Source organism: Hippocampus bargibanti, linkage group LG08 (assembly GCF_051943395.1).
Source record: "Hippocampus bargibanti isolate YZ-2025 linkage group LG08, ASM5194339v1, whole genome shotgun sequence".
Classification (NCBI taxonomy): domain Eukaryota; kingdom Metazoa; phylum Chordata; class Actinopteri; order Syngnathiformes; family Syngnathidae; genus Hippocampus; species Hippocampus bargibanti.
Genome location: NC_142741.1, coordinates 25,081,879 through 25,096,407, shown reverse-complemented (window position 1 = coordinate 25,096,407; position 14,529 = coordinate 25,081,879). Strand labels below are relative to the sequence as shown.

At 38.2% G+C, this 14,529-nt stretch overlaps 1 long non-coding RNA gene across 1 annotated transcript in view; it reads right to left on the bottom strand.

Annotated features, from left to right (window-relative positions):
- Nucleotides 1–14,529, bottom strand: part of LOC148894942 (uncharacterized) — a 107,915-nt gene that overhangs the window by 24,726 nt on the left and 68,660 nt on the right. The window contains exon 2 of the long non-coding RNA XR_016115882.1: nt 3,624–3,692. This is a non-coding gene — a long non-coding RNA (uncharacterized LOC148894942). The remainder of the gene's footprint in view (nt 1–3,623; nt 3,693–14,529) is intronic.

Sequence of the window (14,529 nt, the reverse complement as noted above, 5' to 3'; positions counted from 1 at the left end):
ACAGTGCAGGTGTCATGAGTTTGAGTCCGGGCCCGAGTGTGTATTCTCCGGGTCCTCCGGTTTCCTCCCACATTCCACAAACATTCTGATTTATTTGCTCATGGATTTAGTTATATTTATGTATTTATTTATGTATGTATTGTATCGGCCCCATTTATATATCCCTAATGTCCAGACCTGGTGGCGCCGGACACAGCTATGATAGGTCCCTACTCTCAGGTTGGGGGGGGGCGCGGGACCCCCCCCTGTGGCCCCACTGATTGTTCCTACATTCCTGACTAACGATTGGCCTATTACACCCACTCCCCCCGGTATCACCTCATCAGCATAACGACCCTCATCAGCATTGCGAAAGTTGCCTAACCTGTTTTGCCTGAGCAGGCTATTGTATGAACGATCCAAATTGAACCTCACACCACCAGACCGGTTTAATGAAGGATTTTGTTGTTTTATAAGAATCGCCTCTTTTACCCCCCTTTCAAACCATCTATGTTCTTTCGCTAAGATTTTAACCTCATTGTCGTCAAATGAGTGGTTAGTAGCTTTTAGGTGCAAATGTACTGCCGATTGAGGCCCACTAGTATTATCCCTGCGATGTTGATAAAGTCTTTTTTTGAGAATTTGTTGAGTCTCCCCAATGTACTGCTCTTTACAATTTTCATTCTTACAATGTATGGAATAAACTACATTACTTTGTTTTTCATTTGGTAGCCTATCTTTTGGATGCACTAATTTTTGCCTTAACGTGTTTATCGGTTTGAAATAAGTAGGAATTTTATGTTGCCAAAGGACTCTTTGTAATTTTTCAGAAACTCCTGCAATGTACGGTACTGCTACTCCTCTCCTTTTAGAATCTTGAGAATTATTGGTTTCGTTCCCCATTCTTTCCTTTTGACATTTGTTAAAAGTCCACTGAGGGTAACCACAGTTTGTGAGTGCTCTCCTGATATGTTTTGACTCCTTTTCTCTACCTTCAGTGCTAGTTGGTATTAGTTTAGCCCTATGCTGGAGGGTTCTGATAACTCCTAGTTTATGTTGTACAACATAAACTTGTAAAACATGATAACTCCTAGTTTATGTTGTACAACATAAACTAGGAGTTATCAGAACCCTCCAGCATAGGGCTAAACTAATACCAACTTATGTATGTATTTATGTATGTATTTATTTATGTATTTATTTATTCGTGTATTTATTTATTTATTTACGTATTTACTTACGTATTTATTTGTGTATTTATTTATTTATTTATTTGTGTAATGGTGTGTTTATTTATTTACGTATTTATTCATGTATTTGTGTATTTATTTATTTATTAAAAAATATATTTTAGCATGCAATCCCCACATCCAACCACACAATTAGAGCCAAAATTTTTTCCGCAACGTCTCTACTTCTCAATTAGCCATATAGCGCTCCTTCAGCGATTGGTCCATAACAGACAGACAGGAGCAGTAACTCGTAGGTGCTAATAGCTTCTCCACGGAGATGGAAGCGCGGAGGAGGGTGAGGTTGAGGGTGAGGGGCTGCTGAGGAGGATAGGCGTGCAAGACAGTTCACTAACACATCTCTAATTAGAGCTCACACTAAGTCATTACTGATGTAATAGGGTGGAAGACTAATGCCTATCAGGCCAAAGCAAAGCAAGCAGCATTGGAGGAGATGAGGTGGCTTTAAAGTGAAAGAATGAATGTATGCAGGAGAGAGTTGTGAAGATGGATCGAGACAGGGAAAATGGGGGTATCATTTTAAGGCCGTCTTGAAGAAAAAAAAAAACAGTCAGACAAGGTTAGAGCCCATTAGCGCAGTTTTGGTTAAAAAAAAAATACATCATAATAAAAACATCGATGAAAAGGTTTCTTCAGCCGTCATCTGTACTTCTTGGAAGGTGTCGGACGTTTCGCTTCTTATCCAAGAAGCTTCGTCAGAAAGTCTTACTGGGAGTGTCGGCCCTATATATACCGTGGGTCCTTGGCTTACCAACTTCATTGGTTCCCAGACAGAGTGTGTCAGGCGAAAAGTGTGTATCCCAAAAATCAATTTCCCATAGGAAACCATTAAAACGTTTATATACAGTATTTATATATTATATTTATATACAGTGATACCTTGGCTTAAAAGCTTAATTGGTTCCCAGACAGAGTGTATCAAGCGAAAAGTGTGTATTCCAAAAAATTAACTTCCCATAGGAAACCATTAAAATGAGAATAATCTGTTCCCAGGTCCCCATAAAAGATAATTTTTAAATTGTATTTATTTATTTATTATTTATTTATTTTGTATATTTTATTATGTATTTATGTATTGTGGACCACAAAGTGACTGACAGGAAGTTGGGGAAGCGAAGATGCGTCCAAGTGGAATTCATTACAGTGATACCTCTGCTTACGAACTTAATTGGTTCCCAGACAGAGTGTGTAAGGCGAAAAGTGTGTATCCCAAAAAATAATTTCCCATATGAAACCATTAAGATGAGAATAATCCGTTCCCAGGTTCCCATAAAACATAATTTTCTACTTTCTAATTTTCTAAGCCTTAAAACTACACAAAATAGACCTTATTTTATGTATAATAAATGTGCTATGGTATTATAATTAAAGAAATAAACTGTACTGTATAATGAAGTGATTTTATTGACCTCGTTGATGTCTTGATGGAATGGAGTGGCCGGTTTCATCAGCATTAAACACTTGATGAGGAACGTAGCCGCCTTCTTTCACCATCTTGAGGAATGATCTTTTGTAGGTGCATTCTCTGCGATAATTTTACCTTGTTCCTCATCAATTGTGTTCTGTTTCGCTGGGTTTATAGTTTTTTGCATCAATAATAATAATAATAATCATCATACATTTGATTTATAAGTTTCAAAATCACAAGGTCACTTTACAGTCACAGGATCAGTTTGCTAGGTGCTTTCTCAGCGATAATTTTACCTTGTTCATCATGTAAATTTCTCCACTGCGAGGCTAATAAAGGCAAATCCAAATCCAAATCAATTGTTTCACTGTTTTCTATCCATTTTGTCACACTCTCTCTGTCGTCTGCCTGTCTCTTTAATGTTTAAACCACCTCCCGTCACTGCTGCGTTCTTGACAAATCACGTGACTTTAACCGAAGACTGGGGGCGGGGAATAGAGGACAAAAACAGTGGGCTGCCATTTTGTTTTTGGAGAACGGGCTCGACATCACTCGTTGTGGCGCTCCGTGAGTATCCCGAAAAATAGTTCGGATGCCAAGGCAACATTTTCATAAATTTAACGTTCGTGAACCGAAAAATTCGTAAGCAAAGGGGTTCGTAAACCGAGGTATCACTGTATATCGACAAATTTCAAGCGAATCAGATCGCAGATTTGACCATAAAAATTCCCAATCGCGCCATCAGTGGAACATTCCACTCGAAGCGCGGCTAGGCTAACAACAACCCTAGCGTCAGTTTGGCCTTTAAGGAAAGCGCCGGACATCAATGCTCGGGTAACGGTTAGAAGTCAGGCTGGGACTGTTGTCAGTCGTCAAAGTTATCAGAATGCGAAAGAAGGTCATCATCCCCGGGTGGGCAACCAAGTCAAAGCCCGCCATCCTTCCACATGCCCTTTAGCTCGCCACGTCGCCATTTAACACCTCACCTTAGTTCCTGTGTCTTCCGCCGCCATCTTGCTCCTCCTTGGATTTATTGACAAGTTCCAAACAGATACCTGCGATACGGACAAAAAGCTGGCATTAAAAATCCCAATCATGTTTCCAAATTGGAATTAGAAAATGAATTTTACGCAAATTAGCTAAAACGATAAAACAGAAATGGCATCTTTGGCAGATAAGGCGGAGTAATAAGTGTATTAGGGCATGCACTCAGTGTGCGGTGCAGCACAGATACTTATTCAATGGGCGGAGGCACAATAACACGCTATTCTTATGTTAATCAAGGAGGCCATTAATGTTTACATTGGAAATCAGGCCTTCCATTCAAGTCTTGCTAAACGGCCATAATTAGTTCTCTCTTAAAGCCATATTCCATTAACTCACCGGTGAATTGCATCACATTTCTGCCATAATAGGATTGGAAAGCAAATCACATATTTTGAGAATTCGCCCCAACAGGGGAAATATCTTTTTTTTTTTTTTATGATGGCTCCGTCAACATTGAAACGTGATTTCTGTATTTCTGTGCCGTAAATTCATCTTTAGCCATAAACAGCTCAGTGGAGATGAGAGGGTTTGAAAGGCTGTGTGATGACACCAAATAAGACCAGGCGTACTCCAAAACAACCAACCAAAACTACCTAGCTAACTACTATATAGCTGGCTACCTAGCTAGCTATCTATTTGCTATATATTAGCTATCTAATTATATATATTAGTTATCTATTAGCTAGCTAGCCAACGTACGATCTATTTGAGTGATTCCGGGTTGAGTGAACGCTGGCACATGTGGCTGCCGCTGCTCACCCACATTAAAAAAAACTGATCCTGAGACTGTAAAGTGACCTTGAGAGTTTTGAAAGGCGCTTAGAAATGATATATATATATATATATATATATATATATATATATATATATATATATATATATATATATATATATATATGATGAAATAATAAATACATTTCATTTATAAGCACCTTTCAAAACTCTCAAGGTCACTTTACAATCAAGTTTTCCTGTAGGGTGAGCAGCGGCAGCCACACGCGGTAGCGTTCAGTCAACCCAGAAGTAACACAGATAGAAAGCTAGCTAGCTAGCTCGCTAATAGAAGATCGCTTATAATAAGAATAAGACTGTACATTGTATTTATAATCGTCTTTCAAAACTCTCTAGGATATAGCTAATAGCTAGCTAGCCAGATAATAATAATAATAATAATAATAATAATAATAATAATAATAATACATTTCATTTCTAAGCGCCTTTCAAAACTCTCAAGGTCACTTTACAATCAAGTTTTCCTGTGGGTGAGCAGCGGCAGCCACACGCGGCAGCGTTCAGTCGACCCAGAAGTAGAGATAAATACAGATAGAAAGCTAACTAGCTCGCTAATAGAAGATCGCTTATAATAAGAATAAGACTGTACTTTGTATTTATAATCGTCTTTCAAAACTCTCTAGGATATAGCTAATAGCTAGCTAGCCACATAATAATAATAATAATAATAATACGGTTTATTTTAAGCGCCTTTCAACGCTCTTAAGGACACTTTACAGTCGCAGACAAGCATAGGTACTATAATAAATAAAATACAATCACAAATAGAATATAATAAATAAAATAAAATGTGTGGCAGATCGACCGATACGAATCTAATCCTAGTCATCAACCGCCATGTTTTTACTTGGCCATCTTTTAGCTTTGTGAGGACACTTGTGAGGATTTCTATAGGTGGCGAAGCTTCACGTGTTGCGCGCACGCACGCACGCACGCACGCAAACACACCAAATGTAATGGATAGGAGGCGGCCGAGGGCGTCTGTCAGGGGCGACTGTTCTAATCAGAGCAGTGGGGAGAGAGATAAAGGAGAAAATAATGAGTGTAGCATCGGGCCTTTCAGAGCGCTAACAAAAGGCCACGGGATCAGATAGACGCACACAATGTAGAGTTGGAGGTGGAGAGGGGGGGGGGGGGGGAGAAAGCCAGCGGCGGGGAGGAAACCGCGTGTATGCGCGCCGCCGACGAGGAGCGTTTGCTAATAAGCCGTCCGCCACTGGAACAGTTTTAGGAAACGGATTTTGATGCTCGTCTCCGTGGAAACGTGGACGCCTCCCATCCTCTGCCATCCCTATAAAACACACGCTTCCATTCCTGCCTCCCATTTTTTTTTTTTTTATTCTCGAGTGATTCTTCCGCTGATTAGTGCCGCTTCATTTGCTTTGATTATTAATGCGTAATTTCCAACGATTACACCTCTTGGATTATTAATGCCTAATTTAGCTTGATGATTCCAGGTATTAGACAGTGTCCAAACAACTCCAGTGGTCCACAAAATGTGTACACACACACACACAGTCAGAGAGCTCAGGGTGGGGGCAGCAAGTTACAGTGATACCTTGGCTTACGTACTTAATTGGTGCCCAGACAGAGTGTGTAAGGTGGAAAGTGTGTATCTCAAAAATTTATTTCCCATAGGAAAGCATTAAAATGAGAATAATCCGTTCCCAGGTCCCCATAAAACGTTATTGTCTATTTTATAAGCCTTAAAACTACACAAAATATACCTTATTTTATGTATAATAAATGTGCTGTGGTATTATAATTAAAGAAATAAACTGTACAGTATAATAAAGTGGTTTTATTGACCTTTGTGATGGTCGTTGATGGCTTGATGGAACGGAGTGTCTGGTTTCATCAGCATTAAACACTTGATGAGGAACGTAGCCTTCTTCTTTCACCATCTTGAGGAATGATCCCTTGCAGGTGCTTTCTCTGCGATAATTTTATCTAGTTCCTCATCAATTGTGTTCTGTTTACCTGGGTTGATAGCTTTTTGCATCAAGATGGCTTGTGCGGGTTATTTGTGGAGCCTGATTGATGGGAATTTTAACCTTGCAGTCTACACTTCTGCTTTTGAACTATCAAAGTTGAAACAAGTCCAAATTTCACTGTTTTCTATCCATTTTCTCACTCTCTCTCTGTCGTCTGCCTGTCTCTTGTTTGTTTAAACCACCTCCCCTCACTGCTGCGTTCTTGACCAATCACGTGGCTTTAACCAAAGACTGGGGGCGGGGAATAGAGGACAAAAAAAGTCGACAGCCATTTTGTTTTTGGACAACGGGGTCGTTCGCGAACGACACATCACTCATTGTGGCAGCTCCGTGTGTATCCCGAAAAATAGTTTGTATGCCAAGGTAAAATGTTCAAAAATTTAATGTTCGTAAACCGAAAAGTTCGTAAGCCAAGGGGTTCGTAAACCGAGGTATCACTGTACTTCCTGTTTTTTTGTTGTTGATTTTTTCAAAGTTTCCAATAAAAAAAAACGCCACTAATTACAAACCGCAAGCTAGGAGGAATGAGCAGGCAGACTCTAAAGAAGAAAAAAAATCCTATTCACAGACTTAATGAGCTTGTCGAAAGCTGAATAATTGATTTCTAATTCTAGCCTGCAGCTGTTGACCCAACCAACGAGCATTTCAACCCCCCCCCCCCCATTTTTTATATTTTTTGAATGAAGTGGAAAATATGTCGTTGCGCTGCGACTTGGCACGGTGCGACGCCTCTAACCAAACTCTGTCACGCCTACGTCACACTTTAAAGGCTTTTATTTGGATGGCGGCTGTAAAGTTTTGACAGTTAAAACCTTGATCTCCAAATAGGCGTACATCCTTCGTTCGGAATTGTACACATAGCATCCTTTTGATGGCGTCATCCTCCTTGCTAACAGTAGTTTAAAGGACAACCGACACCTGCGGACAAGTTGCATCCATAATTTGTAGAATCGCTTCAAATGACTTCTACTGAGCGCGTTTTACAAAGATTCCACCGCATACCTTTTAAGACTTCAGCTGAATATTCAGGAAGTCTGTTTTCTAGTTGATGACGATTCCTGAAGTGACGTCACGCAGGGAACGCCCCTGACCGACAAAGCGACACAATGCATTTTGGCCACTTTTTTTCATCTGAAAACACCGTGTTGATGGTGGAATTAGATTTAGGCAGGAGGGAGGAATAGGGTGCATTTGTTGACAAATTGTATTAAATAAAGTCGACAGGAAAAAAATCTCAACTAAGTCATTAGAAGAAAAAGGTCCAAAGTAGCAAACCAAAACCACGAGTAAAACATGACAAGACAAAACTATCCTCACAGAGTGAAACAAACAAGGATCCGACGCTGCATGGTCATGCCGGGAGTCCTTTTAACTGCCACCGATTAAAATGACCAACACCTGTGCAGCTGCAGGCGGCGCCCTACAGTGCCACCTGTTGGTCACAAACAGAAACGGGACACCTGCTCTCTCTTTTGGGACTCATTTGGATGAATTTCTAAAGAGCTCACCAAAATCGCAGCATAAGAACCTTCGACTCTCTTCCTTGAACAAAAATGGAGTTAATTCCTAAATTATATGGGTCTAGAGTTATATGAGCTTGAAATGAGGGCGGCAGTCCAAAATACAATGCAATAATGCAAAAAATTCTCCACTGCGGGACTAATAAAGGAAGCCCAGTTAAACTGTCATCTTCATCTAGGAGATCTGGCCTTGGACAGAATTTAGGACTTGAAACTCCCTCACAGGAAAAGCTCATTATCCAGGTTACAAATTTATCGGTTCATGGAAAAGACAACCAATTAAAATATCTATGTTTTATTGCTTGCAGCTGTTGGCTCTCAGAACGTCCAGAGGCGTGGTATTCTCATCAAGAAAACTGTGTTTTACTAATGTATCACTTTAATTTGAATATTCTTTCAATAAATAGCTTGGCAGTAGGGCGCAGAATTCAGACGTCTGTCATGAACGGCTGCGTCTCCTTCCGGCAGTAAAAGACAATCTTTCTGGGTTCGAGTCTTTGTCCACAGTGTCCGATCAAACATATCTGACAATGACTTAATGAATAACTGGTTTTCAAATTTGACGTAAAAAGATAATGACTGTTATTGTGGTTTATATGCGACTATTTGAAATTTTGGTTTGGACTTTGGCAAGCATTGGGAAGTTTAATTTGCTTTCACGGGCCGAATAAAATGATGCGACGGGCCACATTTGGCCCCCGCGCCTTGACTTTGACACCTGTGGTGTAAATAGTGAAAGTCATGTGTTTCTTTTCAGTGAGCTGTTCCCAGCTAGGGGTAATCGGAGACGACGACACCTGAAGTGCGTCATTTATGTTCTGTGTACACTGCAAAGCCCCTTTTTATACAGCACTTAGCACAGCAGAGCGCATGGTCAACCAAGCCAGTGGTTGTTTTTGTGCTAGCGTGGATCAACGTGGCAAGTGGCAGCAGCAAAAAGGTAGACTTTCGCGAATCAGAATTTTTTTTTAACGTCAAAATACAGCAAGCAGGCTATACAGTGAGACCTCAACTTACAAACACCTCAACTTACAAACTTTTCGTCTTACAAACGTCAAATTTATGAAAAGTAAACCTTATAATAAGCACTATTTTCATAATACACACCCACCACGGCTGGCGGAGTGATCTTCGGCGGAAGCACACGACCGAACAGCACCAGAGGTTAAGTTAGCAACAGTCCTTATGGAAGGTGACTCTCCTTCCATAAGCCATCAACGACCATCAAAAAGGTCAATAAAACTTTATTTTACAGCACAGTTTATTTCTTTAATTACAGTCCTCATGTAATGTGCCTCTCTTTCCAAACAGTAATTCCCTTTGACCTCCAACGCCATTCCATCAAGCCATAAATGACCATCACAAATGTAAATAAAGTGACTTTATGATACAATGCAGTGCATTTCTTTCATTACAATACAATAGCACATTTATTATACATACAATAAGGTATGTTGTGTGTAGTTTTAAGGCTTATTTAGTTTAAAAGCATATTTTATGGAAACCCGGGAACGCATTATTCCCATTTTAATGGTTTCTAATGGGAATTTTTTTTTTGAGATACACACTTTTCGCCTTAGACACTCTGTCTGGGAACCAATTAAGTTCGTAAGTTGAGGTCTCACTGTACTTCTGGGCTTGGTTGCTTAGCAACTAGTGTCAACTACAGGTGAGCTTGCAATAGGTTGTCCAAATTCCAGTCTGCATCCCAGTCAAGTGATCGTGATGATCATGAAAATGAACAAAATAAGACAAAATGAAAAGAAAAAAAAATGGTGAACAAAATAAAATTAAGAAATGAAGTGAAATGACATTTTATTAAAAAGGACTCGTTGATGATATTGTATTTGTTTATGTATTTGCAGTATGTATTTATTTGTCTATTTATTCATGTAAATATTTATGTATGAATTTATGTATGTATGTATTTATGTATTTATACGGCTATTTATTTATGTATTTATTTTTGTATTTATCTATGTGTTAATTTATTTCTGTATTTCTGTATTTATTTCAGAATCAGAATCAGAAAACCTTTATTCGTCCCACAATGGGGAAATTTATTTATCTATTTTTCTATTTATCTATTTATTTTTTATTTATTATTCATTCATGTATTCGTGTATTCATTTATTTATTTGTTTTGTTTATTTATGTATGTGCTTCTTTATTTATTTTTTATTTATTTTTTATTTATGTATTTATTTATTTTTGTATTTGTGTATTTATTTATTCATTTATGTTTTATTTATTTATCTATCAATTTATCTATCAATTTATATCAATGTATATCAACTCCTAAATTTATTTATTTATTTATGTATCTATTTATTTATTTATTGTTTTATTTATTGTTTTATTTATTTATTGTCTCCGCTAATGATTTTGGAAAGTATCAGGTTTTGACCCAAAGTCAGTGACACGTTAAAAAAATGGTTTCTCAATGTTCACATCATATGCTACACGGCAATAAAAAAACCTTTTTTTTTTTTTTTTGCAATTCTGATGATAATAATCGAGATTGAATGATATGGAAAAAAAATGGTGTGTTCATGTGTGTATCGTCATGACCGAAGGGGGTCAGTTGCTTGTTTGGGGAAGCTTAGCACAGAGCCGCCAGTGTGCGAACCACAGCCGTCCGGCGTCCCTGTAAGATGACCTCATGGAAAATAGGCCTAATTATTGCCATGACAGACCCATGCTATCATATTCTGCCTACCTGGGGAGCGGCGTGGGCCGAGTACACGGCGCACAGGGAGGTGGATGAGAAAAATTCACAGAAATATATACCGCCCTACGACCGAACCCCCTTAAACTGAACCCCATTTATTTTTCATTACCTAATCAGGAGCTCCGAAAGGAGGAGCGGTTCACACAGGTGAGTTCGAACACGTGGGACAACATACTGGATGGAGGAAGTGATATACAGGCTTACAAACTTAATTGGTTCCCAGACAAAGTGTGTAAGGCGAAAAGTGTGTCTCGCAAAAAATAATTTCCCATAGGAAACCATTAAAATGAGAATAATCCGTTCCCAGGTCCCCATAAAACATAATTTTCAAATTTTCTAAACTTTAAAACGACACAAAATATACCTTATTTTATGTATAATAAATGTGCTACGGTATTATAATTAAATAAATAAACTGTACTATATAATAAAGTCGTTTTATTGACCTTTGTGATGGTCGTTGATGGCTTGATGGAATGGAGTGGCCGCTTTCATCAGCATTAAACACTTGATGAGGAACGTAACCTTCTTTCACCATCTTGAGGAATGATCCCTTGTAGGTGCTTTCTCTGCGATCATTTTATCTAGTTCCTCATCAATGGTGTTCTGTTTAGCTGGGTTGTTAGCTTTTTGCATCAAGTGTACAGATGGCTTCTGTGGGTTATTTGTGGAGCCTGATTCATGGGAATTTTAACCTTGCAGTCTACACTCTGACTTTGAACTTATTATCAAAGTTGAAACGAGTCTCATTTTCACTGTTTTCTATCCAATTTGTCACTCTCTCACTGTCGTCTGCCTGTCTCTTTAATGTTTAAACCACCTCCCCTCACTGCTGCGTTTTTGACCAATCGCGTGGCTTTAACCGACGACTGGGGACGGGGAATAGAGGACTAAAACAAGCCGGCTGCCATTTTCTTGTTAGGAGAACACATCACTCATTGTGGCAGCTCTGTGTGTATCCCAAAAAATAGTTCGTACGCCAAGGTAATATTTTCATAAATTTAATGTTCATAAACCGAAAAGTTCCTTAGTCAAGGGGTTCGTAAAGCAAGATATCACTGTACCACAAATTCGCCAGTAATTCATCAGAGAAGATCTTTGGCCCGCCTACTCAATCAATGCAATTGATTATTCCAGGTAACAATCATTGAAAACACGCTCTGACGCATTTGTGTGCGACTGCATGTGGCGTGTAGCTTAGCGAAGAAAAGAATACAGTCAAAGGCCTTGTAACCCGGCCTTGCTCTCCACCCCCTTCGCTGTCACTGGCCATGTGTAGTGTGTAATAGGCACTGACAGTCGCGCCGTAGGTCGCTCACCCCGTGACCCCGTCTAATTGAGGCTAAGGATCTCGCCTTGTCCTGCCATCTATAATGAAGCACATCATCTGCGGTCGTATGAAACATTCAGTTGGACGGGGAGTGATCCGACGCCATATCGCGTTGCGGGACCCGTTGGCAGCTCATGTGGATAAATACGCAGCGCTCGACCGGTTTGAACAAGTAGCCCAACAGGTGGCACGATAACCGTTTGTGGCAATTGGAAGTCAGAAAGCACAAAATGACCCGCTGGTATCTTTGTAATACAATGTGACAAATGTGAGAGGCTATTTTATACGTATTAAATTGTTCACATGTCACAACATATCATAATCATCCCTGATGCTCAGAAAATAGGCCCTCGAGTAGCTCGTGACGACACAATCAGGATTCAGTGAGGGAAATTAGCAGTTGGACATTACTCTTTAATAAATAAATAAACAAATACCGTACAATAAAAATAAATGAATGAATAATTAAAAAAATACACAAAAATAAATGAATTAATAAAGAAATAAAAATGTATGTATGAATGAATAAATGACTAACTATCTCACTAACCGAATGGATGAATGAAAGAATAAAAAAATAAGTACATACATAAATAAACAAATAATGACTGAGTGAATAAATGAAGTAAATAAAGGAATAAAGATATATATGAATACATAAAAATGAATGAATGAATGAATAAATTAAGAAATTAAGAAAATAAGAAATAAATAATTAAATAACCGAATGGATTAATGAATGAATAAACAAATAAGTAAATAAATACATTCGAAAATCAATAAATACACAAATAAATAACTGAATTAATGAAAGAATAAATAAATAAATAAATAAATAATTAAATAAATAAACAACCGAATAGATGGATGGATGGATGGATGAATAAATAAATAAGTATAAATAAATGAATAAATAAACGAACGAATAAATAAATGGATCAATGAATAAAGAAATAAAGAAGTAAATCACCGAATGGATTAATGAATGAATACACAAATAAATAAATGACCGAATGGATGAATAAAATAATTAAAAAAAAAAAAAATTAATAAATGGATGAATGGATGAATAAATAAATAGATGGATGGATGAATGAATGGATGACTAAAGAAATAAAGAAACGAAGAAATAAATGAAATGAAGAAATGAAGAAATCAAGAGATCAAGAAATCAGGAAATCAAGAAATAACCAAATGGATGAGCGAATAAATAAATAAATAAATAAATGGATGAATGAATGAATGAATAAATAAATAGATGGATGGATGAATGGATGAATAAAGAAATAAAGAAATAAAGAAATAAAGACATAAAGAAATAAAGAAACGAAGAAATAAATAACCGAATGAACACATAAATAATAAATAAAGAAACAAACACACACAAATAAGTAAATAAATAAATAAATAAATAACTAATGTTCTGAGAAAACAAAAACAAAAAGAAACAAAGAGGCCGCCCCTCTGCACCCAAACGTGACCTAAAACTTCAAGCGTCCTCCAAAGCACCTCGGCGGCCGCTCTCGTCCCTCCCTGTACTTGCTCTTCACCCAGCAGCACTCGGCTCCTCTCTTCCTTCCTTCCTTCCTTCCTGTCTAAGCCTTTGAAATAAAAATCAAAAAAAAAAACCCCTCTTTTTGAATTAATGAATCTTTTTTTTTTTTTGGGGCCAGGTGTCGTTTAGGAAGGGTGAGGGTGAGCGGGGGTAGTAATAAATAGAGTGTAGAGAGTCCGCCCCTGGTCCAAACCAGCCAGCGCACACAGTGAACACACACCCCTACCCCACCTCCACCTCCGCCTCCAGCGAGAGATGAAAGCCCTGGCTCGTTCCTGTACCTTTAATTTAATGCTGAAAGGAAAAAAAAAAAAAAGCGAGAGCGGGGGTGCCAAACTGCTTATGAATATGGAGAGAATTGAATGAGAAGCATCCTTTTGAATAAATGTGTATGAATGTCCCTTGCCCTTGTCTAGACCAAGGTTACATACAGGACACCCTTGGAAAGATGCTTTTTTTTGTCCGCACTGATACGTGTGTCTACTTGTGTTGTATATACACATTAAAGTTTTTTTTTTTCCCCTCCAATCTGTATGATGACAAAAGACATGGATTTTTACAGACTATATGCAAATGCCGCATGCATTTTGCGCAATTGAAGTGAGTTCACGTGGAGCAGATGATGGCCTTGAAAATAAAACACACACACACACACACACACACACACACACACACACACACACACACACACACACACACACACACAATGTATGTTTTATAAATAAAAAATAATACACCAGGGAATTTATGTGCAATCGCACGGTAATTTGGTGTACATATATAAGTCAATCCATGCTTAAATGCTTCACGTCATTTTATTTTGAAACATAACATTTAAAGGACAACCGACACCAACATCAGAATTTTTTTTATAGCATCTAAAATACCCAAAACAAGCATGATGATATTTTTAGTCAAATGCA